Source organism: Gossypium arboreum, chromosome 13 (assembly GCF_025698485.1).
Source record: "Gossypium arboreum isolate Shixiya-1 chromosome 13, ASM2569848v2, whole genome shotgun sequence".
Taxonomy (NCBI): Eukaryota; Viridiplantae; Streptophyta; class Magnoliopsida; order Malvales; family Malvaceae; genus Gossypium; species Gossypium arboreum.
Genome location: NC_069082.1, coordinates 81,607,525 through 81,622,456, shown reverse-complemented (window position 1 = coordinate 81,622,456; position 14,932 = coordinate 81,607,525). Strand labels below are relative to the sequence as shown.

General features: G+C 30.5%; 1 non-coding gene across 1 annotated transcript; it reads right to left on the bottom strand.

The window, feature by feature from the left end:
- Positions 1-14,313: 14,313 nt before the first annotated feature.
- LOC128287193 (small nucleolar RNA R71) lies at positions 14,314-14,419 on the bottom strand. The gene has a single exon (XR_008277889.1). It is a non-coding gene; the product is annotated as a small nucleolar RNA R71 (small nucleolar RNA).
- Between the last annotated feature and the right edge of the window lie 513 nt (positions 14,420-14,932).

The window sequence follows — 14,932 nt, the reverse complement described above, 5'->3', positions numbered from 1 at the left end:
AATTATTTATTTGATTCACAGTTAAATAGTTCGAGTAAATTTTTGAAAATGTCAATTTTAAAAAAAATCAAATTAGCTATTTTTAAAAATTACAATATTAGGTTCATTTTACGAAAATGCTTCTAATTTTTTTACGAAAAATATAAATTTTACGAAAAAATAACGATGAGATAGCAAGACGTCAACTCCACAGCGATTAGCTGTCTAATTTTGTCTTTTTTCGTGACCATAATCGCTATTGCGGTCACAATCGTGCCCACGACCTGTGCGTAATAATGCTTAAAAATAAAAATGGGGGGTTTAAATTTATAAATATAATAAAATAAGGAAGTGTAATAAAATGAAAATAAAACAGATTCGAAAATGTAAAAAATAAATTTAAGAAAATAAAATAAATGGATAAATAAAATATTTTTAAGCTTAGCTTTAGCTTCGATGTACTCCAATCTTGAATCCATCCCTAAAATAGATTTTCCCTTCTAAGCAATAAGCTGGTTATAGCGACAAAGAATGTCCCGACCGTCAACTTTTCCTTATGTAGTCGATCCCGATGCGACCTGCAAACCAACTCTTGTCAAATTTCTAACTGCAATACACGTGTTCACAACTTAAGATTTCGACAACCTTCCGATCTGAAAAACCCAACTCGAATCAACGGCCTCAACCGCGTGGGTATTTTAAATCCGATCTCTATCTCCCTTGCAGAATCCAACTGGTTTTTTCCACCTAGACACACCAATTTGTTTGCAGGAATTCAAACACAGCACGACTGATTCGACTCCCAAACTGTGCGTCAAACAACTCCAACCCAAAAGATTTAGTTAATCATGGAAAAAATCATGCTTTTAAAATAGTGTGGAATTGTGGATGATAGAAAGGGGAAGAGCCCAAAAAAGGTTGAAAGGAAAAGAAAAGGAAACAGAATAGATGTTGCAGAATGAAAATGGCATGGGAAAGGGGAGAAAAGAAAAGAATTTATTAAATGCCAATGCAAAGTGTGTGTTTACTTGGCTGTAACCACTAGATATTTTTCCTAAATATTATCACTAAATAGTCTTAAATACTATCATTAAATAATTTAAATTTTAAAAATCAAATTTAAACTATTTATAGAGTGGTAACAATATCAAAAATTCTCTAATCTTTATCTAGTCACTTTTTGAAAAAAAACTTCAACCCTTCAATTTTTATCTAGCCATCTTTGTATCTTCAGTCTTTCAATTAAGTCATTTTCTTTGCTTTTTGTTCCAATTTAACCCTTCTTTGTAAGAGTTTGAATTCAACATACCAACTTTATTCCTAATAAGAAAAATCCAAATTTAATAGCATTTTATCCGATAATTAGCCAAAAATAAATATATTAAAAATACAAATTTATCTTGTTATCACCCTTAATATTTTTTTTTGTGTCACCTCTTATGAAAATAAAACTTACAAAACATGTCTTTATATAGACCCCAAGTCTCATTTCCCTTGTTTTCTTAAACGACGTGGGATATCGTTCTCGCATTGTCTAGAAACAAACTACAAATAGATTGTGAGTCTATATAAACCTATATGTCACATCGCTTAAGAAAACAAGGGAAATGAGACTTGAGATCTATATACAGACCTATTTTGTAAGTTATATTCTCACAAGAGGTGGCACAAAAAAAATATAAAATAAAAAACAGAACACGCTTCCAGGTAAAAGCATTTTTTTGCAAATATGTTGAAGCGTTCTTTTTTTTTTTTTTTGTAAATTAGTTGAAAACGCTTTCTATTGGAAACATTTTCGTAAAATTGGCTTAATCCTGTAATTTTTTAAAAAATGGCTTAATCGATAATTTTTCTTAAAAATCGGCATTTTAAGAAATTTAGTCTAATAGTTCAATAATATTATTTTAATATATTTATTTTTGTGAAACTATTAATATTTATGATATTGTGAATAAATTGATCATGTTTCAATTTCATCCCTTTATAATATATTTAAAACTAAATATTTCAATGACATGAGTAGTCTTGGGATTTTTACCTTCATAATATAAAAAGAATTATTTGTGAAAATGAGATATGTTATAGATTATTTACAAGAATGATATGTTTTCTACAATAAAATTAGGTGTCGTCAACCCGATAGACAGCACCACCTATAAAAATAATATTTTAATAAAAATAAATAAACAATAAATTTAAATTATAATATTTTAATTTAAAAAGGGTGATGCCAAATGTAACTTTTACCCTTTTTAAATTTGAAATGGTTGTGGTATAATTTTGAATTTCATATTTCTATTTTATGGAAATTAGAAGTTAGTTCATTATTTTAATTTATCATAATTTGATCTTTTATGTTTTCAAATATAAAAGTTAGTCAAATTATTTAATATTATTAAACTCAATAATCAAATTACTTACTTCAAGATCAATCATTTATCAAATTCATTTGCAAAGAATTAATAAAATCATTAATTCAACAATTTATATGTGGCAAATTAGAAAATTTTGATAAGTTTATGTTTTTAAGTTTTCTCATGTTTTAATTATTTTTTCAGATCATATATGTTTTCTATAATCATACAATGTGTAGCATTGCTAAGTTTGTTTTAAAGGTCTAATTATGAATATTTACCTCTTTACTTTATAAAAAACTAAGAAAATAATCCACTTATATTAATTTGTTAAAATTTAAAGAAAATAATCCATTTACTTTAATTTGTTAAAATTTAATCCTCATACATTATAAAAACTAATCCTTTAAATATTGATAAGTGTTAAAAGTAATATATTTTAACATCATTCTTAATGCGCTTTTAGGTGATTATTCAATGTTGATTGTGAATTTTATACTTCTAATTCTTTAAATTCATGTTTTAATGTTTAATATAGCACTTGGGAGTAAAAAGAGCGAAAATTGGAATATCAGAGCAAGTTGTAGTAGCCACTGGACCATTCCATATGGCTTGGCCACACAATTGTGTAACCCACACGGGCGTGTGGTAGGTTGTGTCAATTTCATGGGATTTCACACCGAACAACAAAAAATCACGATTTTTAGGTTTTTGGGGGCTTTCTAAGACGTATATATGAAAAAAAAAAGAAGAAGATAGGAGTGAGTCATCATTGAATATTCAAGAAAACAACTCGAAAAATAACACTGAAGCCGATTGTGAAGTAGATTTCAGTCAAGATTGAAGATTCATAATTGATTTCTTAGGAAGCCATCATAAGTTTCTTTGTTTCTTTCGATTATACTTTGTCTTGAATATTTTTATATTCATGCATAAACTAATTTTCTAAATACCTAGGGAGATAAACCATATGATGGATTCTGTCTCAATTATGTATGCATAATTCTTGGTTTGATAGTTTCTTGTTCTCAATTATGTATGCATAATTCTTGGTTTGATATTTCTAAATTATTGATTCATGTTTGATGTGCTTAAATCGGAGGTTGAATAGACCTGTTAAGAGTAGATCTTGCGTAATTGAGTGGAGTTGCATGCAATCCTAGAAATAGGACAACATAAATCTATCGGATTAGAGTCAAACTAATAGGGGAATCCATAACACAAGTTAATGTGATAATAGGGGTTTTAATTAGAAAGAAATTTTATTAATCAACATAGAGTCAGTTGCTTTTATGCTCAAAATAGATATTAGAATAATTTATGGATTTCTACGGATCAAGTTACTAAGTAATGAAATTGCGTGATTTAGATTGATAATGACAAATGAAATCTAGGTGAATTCTTTCTTAGGTATTGTTTCGCTTCTTGTTTATTAATTAATTATTTTCCTATTTTGTTCTTTGTCGTGTTCATTAATAATTAATTTAGTTAATTTTCATTTTTAATCAATTACTCGAATTATTCAATTAAATAATAGAAAGACGGTAATTACTAGTACTTTTAGTATTCATGAGAACAATATATTTACTCACCATAGTTCACTACAAGAAAACAGACTTTTAGAGGCGCTTTTTTTAGCCTTTAGCCGCGTTTTTAAGCGCCACTAAAACTATTTACGGCGTTTTTACAAGCGCCGCAAAAAACACCATTATAAGAAATGCCGCAAATATTTGTGGCGTTTATCCAAAAAAACGCCGCTAATTTGTTGGGGAAGCGTCGCTAAAAGTCATGGTTTCTAATAGAGTTTGTGAGCAAAGCACCGTTAAAAATTAGTGCTTTCAGCGGCGTTTGTAGAAAAAGCACCGCTAAAGGTTATGACTTTTAGCGACACTTTTCCTACAAACGCCACTATAAAATGAACCTTTAATGGCGCTTTTCTCACAAACGCTGCTAAAGAACATGACCTTTAAAAAAATTTTATTTTAATTAAAAGATATTTATTTCTATGATAAATATTATATTATGTTTAATTTTTAAAATTTGAACTTTAAACTATATACTTTAAGGATAAATAAAAATATTAATTAAATTAAATTTTCTATTAAATTTAAACTTCAAAACTAAATATAAAAATTAATGAATTTAAATTAACGAAACAAGAACATTGATCAAGTTAAAAAAAAAAAAAAGACAATGAAGAAATTAAGGGTCAAACATTAGCTCCAATAAATGTTCAAAATATAAGACAACTACATTCAAATAGAAACTAAATAACAACTAAAGCATCCAATAGAACATAATTTCACTCTTCATCACTAAATGTTTCCTCATAAACATGGCTTCATACAAAACAAAACCTCATACCATTACAATTTGCCTTTTAAGCAGAAGCCGCTGCAACCTTCTTTCTTGGTGCTGCTTCAGTACCTATACATCACCCCTAATAAAAAATAAGAACATTTTGAAAGAAAAAAAAAACCCAAAATTTCTTACAAGAACAGAAATACGCAATGGAACTAAAATCAGAAAGCAATGAGCCAAGGACATTAGCATTTTCCTACCTTCCCTGAAACCTGTCTTGAACCTGCGAGGAAATACACCGGCGATGGAGATGTTAGCCTCATCTAATTGACACCAATAGCTAGAAACACAAATAATCACACAAGTTAAAAAACCCAAAATAAGTACTTAAACACTTCAATTTGCAGCATTCAAACACTTCAATTTGCAGCATTCAAACACTTCAATTTGCAACACTTTAACACTTCAATTTGCAACACTTTAACATCTCAATTAATAACATTTATATACCTCAATTACAGCGATAAAACATCTCAATGTCCAGCAACTAAACACTTCAATTTGCAGTATTTAAACACTTCAATTTGCAACATTTAAGCACTTCAATTTACAGCATTTAAATACTTCAATTTACAACATTCAAACACTTCAATTTGCAGCACTTTAATTCTTCAATTTACAACATTTAAACACTTCAATTTACAGCATTCAAACACTTCAATTTGCAGCACTTTAACACTTCAATTTACAGCATTAAAACACTTCAATTTGCAGCACTTTAACATTTCAATTAACAACATTTAAACACTTCAATTTACAGCATTCAAACACTTCAATTTGCAGCACTTTAACACTTAAATTTACAGCATTAAAACACTTCAATTTGCAGCACTTTAACACTTCAATTTAGAGCATTAAAACACTTCAATTTGCAGCACTTTAACATTTCAATTAACAACATTTATACACCTCATTACAACGATAAAACATCTCAATTTCCAGCAACTAAACACTTCAATTTGCAGTACTTAAACACTTTAGTTTGCAACATTTAAGCACTTCAATTTACAGCATTTAAACACTTCAATTTACAGCATTCAAACACTTCAATTTGCAGCACTTTAACACTTCAATTTACAGCATTTAAACACTTCAATTTACAGTATTCAAACACTTCAATTTGCAGCACTTTAACACTTCAATTTACAACATTAAAACACTTCAATTTGCAGCACTTTAACATTTCAATTAACAACATTTAAACACTTCAATTTACAGCATTCAAACACTTCAATTTGCAGCACTTTAACACTTCAATTTACAGCATTAAAACACTTCAATTTGCAGCACTTTAACATTTCAATTAACAACATTTAAACACTTTAATTTATAGCATTCAAACACTTCAATTTGCAGCACTTTAACACTTCAATTTAGAGCATTAAAACACTTCAATTTGCAGCACTTTAACATTTCAATTAACAACATTTATACACCTCAATTACAGCGATAAAACATCTCAATTTCCAGCAACTAAACACTTCAATTTGCGGTACTTAAACACTTCAATTTGCAACATTTACTACTAATATATAATTTTAGGATTCATTAACCAAGAAAAGGAAGGAAAAATATTCTTACTGCCATGGAATATCGCCTCCAATCAGCCATTCTCCTTCTTTGTCCTGGTAGGTGAGAATATAATCATCTTCATCACATTTCTTGTCTGTTCATGACATGAAAAAGAAAAAAGCAAGCTGAATATTGAGATTTTTGGTATTCTTTTATCTTTTGAGGAATTTATGTATATAATCAATGACTTTACCTTTGGCAAACACGGTGATTAATGAGTGATTTAAAATATAAATCATGAAAATATTTTACACTAAGGAAAATAATGTTTTAGTATATATATTGTTGGAGTGATTTAAACCTTTTTGGATCTTATGCGTTTAAAGACAGAATCAAGTTGTTGCTCCAAATTTTGAAGCTCCCTAAAACTCAAATTCTAGATATCTTCTCCTTCGTAATGCCTAGAAATATAATTAATTACTTATTAAAAGAGAAAGATGCATGCCTTGAATGTATCTAAAATTTGAAGCCATTGGGGGGTACCTCAGGTTTCTTTGTAAAGTCTGCATTCTAGCTTTAAGTTTTGCATGTTCCCAGGTCCAGTTTCCCTGTAAAAGAACATATATGTTCTTTCTTGGTGCTGCTTCAGTACCTATACATCACCCCCAATAAAAAATAAGAACATTTTGAAAGAAAAAAAAAACCAAAATTTTGTATTAGATCCCAAATCCAGTGAATACTACTTCAAAATTCATGCTTTTTTATGCATAATGCACATGTAAAAGTACAACTAGAAGTAGTAGTTTAAAATTAAGTCGTAAAGTAATCCCCAGTAGTTATGAAGAAATATCACTGGCCATGGAACTAAAATGGCATTCATCACCTTCAACAGCCTGTGCCATAAATCTTTTATGGAGTGCAAGTAGGAAAACAGCCACATCATGTATCATTTATCATAGATATGTGCACACACACAAATCAGAGTGTAAGTGCTAGAAAATTTTTTAAAACCTTACATTATCAAATTAGAACTAATTAAACAAATATGGAAAAGAAAATAAATGATCGTAAAAATACGGGCCTGGCTTCATTAACTATCTCACCTTGATTCATGAGGGTGAACACATCACCTCATCATGAAAAATTATATATATTAAATAATTTACCTTGTTTTATCTGATAGAATCATAGTTCGCAATAGTGCAATGTTGATCATATCCATCAGTACTTCATCTATGTTGCAATCTGAGCCAATCCTTGTATCAACCAATTCCAACAAGTTCCCATTCTCTTTCAAAACATGAGCCTATAAAACACACAAATTTAATTGCCACATTCAAATTCATTAGATAAAAAAATGAAACTCAAACTGAAAAATGCATAAACTTTCTTTGTCATGTATATAAAGTACTTGTGTTTGGTATATGTGATATGTGTTTCACATTCTATAGTATAATCCTTCATATGTATAATAGATTTTATTAAAAGCTTTCCAATGAACCCTTGAAGAGTAGGACCGTATGAATTCCTTCATTAAGGACTATCAGTAAAAAATGCCAAAAAGTGGCCAACAGACACCAGTTCTTCAGGTTCAGCTATTAATCCAAGCCTAACATCACTTGATAGCAAGCTAAAAGGATTAAACATACACCAAGTACGTAATGAGCTAATGGTCCAAGTCTGTCACCAGGAAACTATAGTGTTATCCATAACTACAAATGAATTTCCACATGCCAACATTCTAGAAACTCACACGCATGACCTGTTTCCTTGTAAAAGATATAAAATTAATTAAATAATTAAGTGGAAAAGGGCTCTTTAGCTCGAGGAATGTCAAGCTTCTGAAACATGAAATGAGGAACGCCTTTAAACACTGAAATACAAGTTGACAGCTAAGCACATGTTGTAGCAGGATTCATCTATCAAATGTGCTAGCAATCTTCCAGCATAGGCTCGAACAGAAACATTCAAGAACTTTACATGAAAATTCAACAATGGAATTAGATTAATAAAAGACTCCTATGCAACAACAGTATCAATTGTTCCGATGCAACAGATCTTCATGCTCACATACCTCTGCAACCTTCTCTGTTTCCTCTATCAATGCAGTCCAAGCATTAAAATCCAATGAATTGGCTCTCAAAATACTCCATAAACGTTCTTCTTCAGCAGACATGGTTTTTACTTCTAACTTGCAAAGTTTTTACTTACTCGAACATACAAACAAATATACAGGGAAAAAACGTAATTTTTTTTTAAAGAATGGTGGTGAATAACTGAATGGCCAAATTAAATAATTTATAAGTAGAACTAATAAGCAGGAAAAATAAAGTTGTTTATCGCAGAGAAAACTTCAATACAAAGTAAAAGAGTGCAATCTAAAAACTGCTAAACAATGGACCTTAGAGTGTTATAATGGGATGTTAAAGTACAAGAAATAGCACAGCATCTCCTGCATCAAGAATAATTTAAAGTACGTAAGCTACCTCTTGTCTTCTGCAGCAATACTTAGCAACTCCTTCATGTTTGTAGAAACTAGCTTTTATACTCCTTCAGAATGTAGGACATCTTTTTTGAGGAATTGGAATTTTTTTTACTATTTCATGAAATTATTTATTATTAATAATAATTAGAATAATAATAATAACTCCATAACAAAAACCTCTCTGCTTTTCTTCCTTGCGGTGCTGCTGTGCCTGTTTCGTCGACCAGAGGGCAATCAAATCAACCTGCTAAAAAAACAACAAAAGGCAAAAAAAATAATCTACAAACCAATGAAAAAATACGTTACTTTTTTGTCTGGCAAGTCTTTGCTAAATGATTTGAACACTTTCTTCACCGTTGAGAACCATCCACTCCATTTCTTTCCCATCGCCGGTCAAAAAATAGAAGTTTCTAAAACATATACAAAAAATGGCAGATCGTAAAACATCGAATTTTTTAAACTAATGAAACATATTACACTCGTTAAAATGTTAGAAAGAACGATACATAGAGACAAAGCAAAAAACACTTATATGCCATTTTAAAAATTCATGTTAAATGAAAATATAGAATTCATGGCAGCTACTCTCAAGGCGCCATTTTGAAGAAGATCAGCAAGTTCATCAAACAACAAGGCTGTCCTCCATCCCCAACCCTTGGGAGCTTTTGGTAGAAGAGTGCCCCTCTGTTTGAAGCTTCCGAACACTATTACTTCTCGCTTTGATGGACAAATTAGTTGGAAAAACGAATGTACGAAAATAGAAGGCCATCATAGCCTATGAATAAGGGAACAGATTGCAAATGCTTTGATTTAAACTTAGACTTACTAAATTTTGGTGAAAATCAAAGGGATGAAGATTTAGAGAAGCAGGAAATGCAGTGAGAGAGATGCTGAGGATTACGGATCAGTATGGCGACATGGAAATGGTGGAAGGATTTCGATTTCGGGGAAAAATTAGATGTGTTTTGGGGATACCGATTTTAGGGGGAAATTTTAGGGGTTTCAATGGGTAAAATTTGGGGAAAAATTAATAAGGGATTTTGGGGTTATGGTTTAGGAGAAACAAAATAGGTTTTTAGCAGAGCAAAATGATGTAGTTTTGTTTTAAGTAAAATAATTTTTTATGCAATTTTTTATAAAAACGTCATTAAAGTTTAATTTTTTATGGCGTTTTTATTAAAAATGTCATTGTGGTTTAATTTTTTTGTAGCGTTTTATCCAAAAACACCACTATTTTTTAATTTTGATTTTTTATTTTTAAAATATTTTTTCTATTATTTTTTTCAAAATTTTGTGTTGAGATTATAATTTTTGGAATTTTTTTAATTTTGAATATTGAACTTTTAATTGAAATATGGACTAAAATATTAAATATTAAATATTTAAGTGTTTTATTTTTATTTTTAAATTTTATTTTGGAGATTTTTATAATTTTAAATTAACATATAAAATACAAAAGAAAACTTTAATGTAAATAAAATGGAATCGATGAATTAAAAAAATACAAAATGAAACAACAATACAAGCATTATTCTTTTAAGTATAGTTCGCATTAGTTGTTTGGATTTTTATATAAATGGCATTTAATTATATGTATACACCTAAATTTTGACAATGATATATTTTAATTATATATGAATTTCAGTTTAATGTGTAATTGTAGACTTGAAATTCTAATTCGGTTTAAATGTATAGTTGAAACTTTAATTTTGATTTAATCATACATATTTTAAAAATAAATACATCAATATATTTTTATATTGAATAAATATAAATATTTATGTATGCAATATATAAATATAAAATGATGTTATATCAATAATCGTGTTAATAATTTACAAGAACTAGATTAAATTAAAGTTCATGTATACAATTGCACACTAAACCATTGTTCATGTATGCTTTTGGGATTTAACCCATTTTGATATATATATTTTTAAAATAATAATTTATATTTATATTATTTAGATTTATATTATAAAAAATCTAAGATACACAAGTTAAGTAGTTCACCATATTTACCACTAGACACTAAAAATTAAATCCTAAAACCCAAACATCAAACCCGAAATCCTAAACCATAAGCCCTAAATCTTAGACCATAAACCTACACCCTAATCTCTAACTATATAGTTACCTATCCATAAACCTTAAAATAGTAACTCATACACTTTAAACCTTAAATTATATACCCTAAATCATAAACCCTAAATTATAATGATAATTAATTCAAGATTTTAAAATTAATACTATCTCTTTAATAATTATATAAGAAAATATTTATCATATAAATTAAAAACACTAATTAATTTAAACCCTAAACTCTTAATCCCTAAACCTTAAACCATAAATCATAAAACATAAACCCTAAACCCCTGACCCTTAACTCCTAACACCTAAACCTTAAAACCACCCTTAAACCATAATCCCTAAACCCATAATCCATAAACCTTAAAACAGTAACTCATAAACATTAAACCCTTAACAATATACCGTAAACCCTAAACTATAATGATAATTAATTCAGTATTTTAAAATTAATACTATCTCTTTTACAATTATATAAGAAAATATTTAACATATAAATTAAAAAATAATTAGTCATATACCAAAAATCTTTAAAATTATTTTAAATAATATTATTTTAATTTTTTTTCATTTTTTGTGGCGTTTTTTGAAAAACGCCGCTAAAGATCAAACATTAGTGGCGTTTTCTAAAAACCGCCGCTAAAGGTGTACATATAGCGGCGTTTTTAAAAAGCGTCGCTAAAGCCACTAAAGGCTCAATACAAAACGACGACGTTGTGTTAATTTTTTTGCGGCATTTTTATTAAAACAGTACCTCTTTCCTTTGCTTCTCTTGAGCCAGATGTGGGCTCGATCCCATCTAGCAAAGAAAGCAGTCACGCCAGAAAGAAGAAAGTCAAGCTTGAAAGCAGCAAAGCCAGATTCGGATTCTATAGCAGCTCCTATTGAGTTGCCTCTCCTGGGGTCAAAGAACTAACTGCCTTTCTAGAATCCAGTGAAAGCAGAACTAGCGCTTAAGGAAAACGCGTAGAAGCAGGCAAGTTGATTCCCATCTCTGAAGGTCAGTTGGAAAATTCCCATTCTCCTGGGTACGAAAGAAAGTAGGCTATTCATTCGCATCGAGCAAGCAGTCGCCACCTTCAACCTAGGTACTTACCTTGAGCCTTGATCCACTATTTCTTTATATACGAAATAGCCTTTGTTTTGTCGGGATTTCACTCCCTCTCTGACTGAGAAAAAAGCTAGAGCTTTCCTGATTTTGGACCAAAAAGAAAAAGGCACTTCTGAGGGTTCAATCGCAGCCTCTATTTCCCGAGACGGTAAAAAAGCTTATTTAAATTAAATAGATGATCCTCTCTTTCCCAGGACTTTGCGATCATATCGTCTACGTATACTTCGACTTCTTTGTGCATAAGTTGGTGGAATAAAGGGTTCAGCTCCCTTTGATATCTTGCTCCGGCATTTTGAAGTCAAAAGGCCATGACCCGGTAGGAGAAGGTGCCCTATGTAGTTATTCATGATGTCCTTTCTCTGTCCTCCTCTGCCATCAACATTTGATTGTAAGCGGAGAAGCCATCCATAAAAGACAGCATGCTGTAAACTCGTGATATAGGCACGTAAACGTAAAGAAGGGCTGAACCCCTTACTCATGTAACTCCTAGCAGCTGTAGGAGCAGGATAGGCTAAGAAGCCAGGCAAGGAAGGAAGAGGGTGCACTTGGAGAACGAATGTACATTTAACTAACTTTCTGATACATGCATGGGAACGATTGAAGTGGACTCGAACTCATCAAGTGGACCAAACTCCAAGCTACCCATTTCAAGGGAGGATCCAATTGAAATTCCCATTAAGCCTATAAGGCGTGATAGATCCAAAAATCTTAAAGAGGCGATGATGGGCCTGATTCAGCTCGTTTGGGCTGAACATGAGACGTGCAACCCTTATTGGACCCAAAATAATGTCCCAAATCCATGCAATGTTTTGCATGTAGCTGTTTGATTAGTTTAATTAATTCTACAACTTTTAATTATGTCTTATTTATTATATGCATCTTTAATTAATGTCTTGCATTATTAACCCTCATCTTTTAATTGTGACATGCACTATGTGTTCTGCATTTAATAAAGTCAAGCATTATGTAACTCTCATGTTAATTAAGTTGGCATCATAAATTATGACACGCATTATGTACTCTCATGTTAGTTAAAGTTTGCATCATTAAATTAAGTCATACATTAAGTAACTCATTTGTTCATTTAGTTTGCATCTTAAACCATGCATTTAAGCATCTTAGTTGTTAAATATGTTGAGTTTGTTTATATAAGTATGTTATTTAAATTTGACTATTACTTTTTAACGCATAAATTAAAGTGTGTTTATTTTCATTTTAAATAAGGTGATTTAAGTTGCATGTTCAGTTAATTTGTGGGCATTAGTGTTATTAAATATGTTGTTTTTATGAGTGTTTTAATTTATTTTTTAATGCTTAATTATCTATTTTTGTAGGTGGCTTTTCATATGACTAAAGAGTCTTCAAGTTAGACAATTTCAAAGCTTTTTAAATAACATTATGGAGGTTGTTTAATAGACCAAATGAGACTCTTCAAGTCTGAACATTTTTAGAGTCTTAAACCTTCATCATGATGCCATTTAAGAGGATGTTGTACAAGCTTTTACAATTTGGCTTCAAGGGAGCTGAAGGGACATCAATTAAACACATTAATGATACATTAAGTATTCATTAAGGAGAATTAGCATGCCTTTTGAACTACATCAGATTCTAATGAATAGACATGACTCATTGGCTTCCTTACAATAGTTAAAAATGAAATTAGTGCTTGTAATAATACTAGTTAATGTTCGAATAAGAAAAGTCTCACATAGGCATTTGAATAGTCACAAAAGTGCCTATAAATATCCTGAAAATAGAACTTTGGTTAGCTAATGAATGTTGATTGAATATTTCTGAGTTTTGTGTGAGAATTCTATATCTTTGTTCTTGGTTTAACTTATCTGGACTTATCAAGGTTCTCTTTGTGGCATCAAAACCTTTCTTTTTGAACTTATCACTTTCATTCTTTCCTTATTTTCTGAAATGTGATGTTCTAACATACTGTTGGTTCCTATTTTGCTAAATAGCAGGTCACAGTTTACTTCTTCTTCTTCAAAGACTTATTGTTATTTCGCTATATAGAAATTGGGTCACGATCATTTATATCGGTAGTTCTTTTCTAAGTGTTTGATTTGTGCAAGTCATCCTCTCGAAACCTTTTTTGATGTTTTTATTCAACCTATTTTCCATTATTTACAATTTCATTTTGAATTCCAACTTGAAACGATACTTAAATTAAACAATCGAGAAATTCAACATCTTGTAATTTAATTCACGAATACGAGCACGCATCACTTTCTAGAGATCTACGACACATTTAAGATCAACGGTGTTGCAATGATGTCATGCGCTTATGGTTGTTCCCATTCTCTTTGAGGAACAAGGAAAAACAATGGTTGAATTCATTTTCACGGTGTTCTATCACTACTTGGGCTTAGATGACTGAGAAGTTTTTTGTTGAAGTATGTCCCACAGGCCAAAACAGTTGAGGAATGACATCTCTTCTTTTGTTCAATTTGACCTTGAGATGATTTACAATGCATGAGAGAGATTTAAGGATCTATTGAGAAGGTGTCCTCATCATGGACTACCTTTGTGGCTCTAAGTTCAAACTTTTTACAATGGTTTGAATCCTTCGACTAGATAGATAATTGATGCAACAGCTGAAAGAACATTGAATAACAAAACACCTGAGGCATCCCAAGAATTTATTGAGGAGATGATACTGAATAATTATCAGTGACAAGTTACGAGAGTAAGACCTGCCAAGGCAGTCGGAGTTTTTTATATTAATGCAGTCTCTATGTTGGCAAGTCAGGTTGAAGCTCTTGGTAAGAAAATTGATGGTTTGAGTTTATCTAACTAGGTGAATTCGATAATGCAATGTGATGCGGCTAGAGCAAGAATGGTTAATCTGAAATGTTTGCCCTTCAAATCTAACATGAAGCCCTTCAAATCTAACATGAAGCATGAGCAAGTCGACTTTATGGGTATTAATTCTAAACCTCTTAATAACACTTACAGTAACAATTGTAATTTAGGATGGAGGAATCATCCAAATCTTTCTTGGGGTGGTCAAGGAAATCAAAGGTCACAACCCTC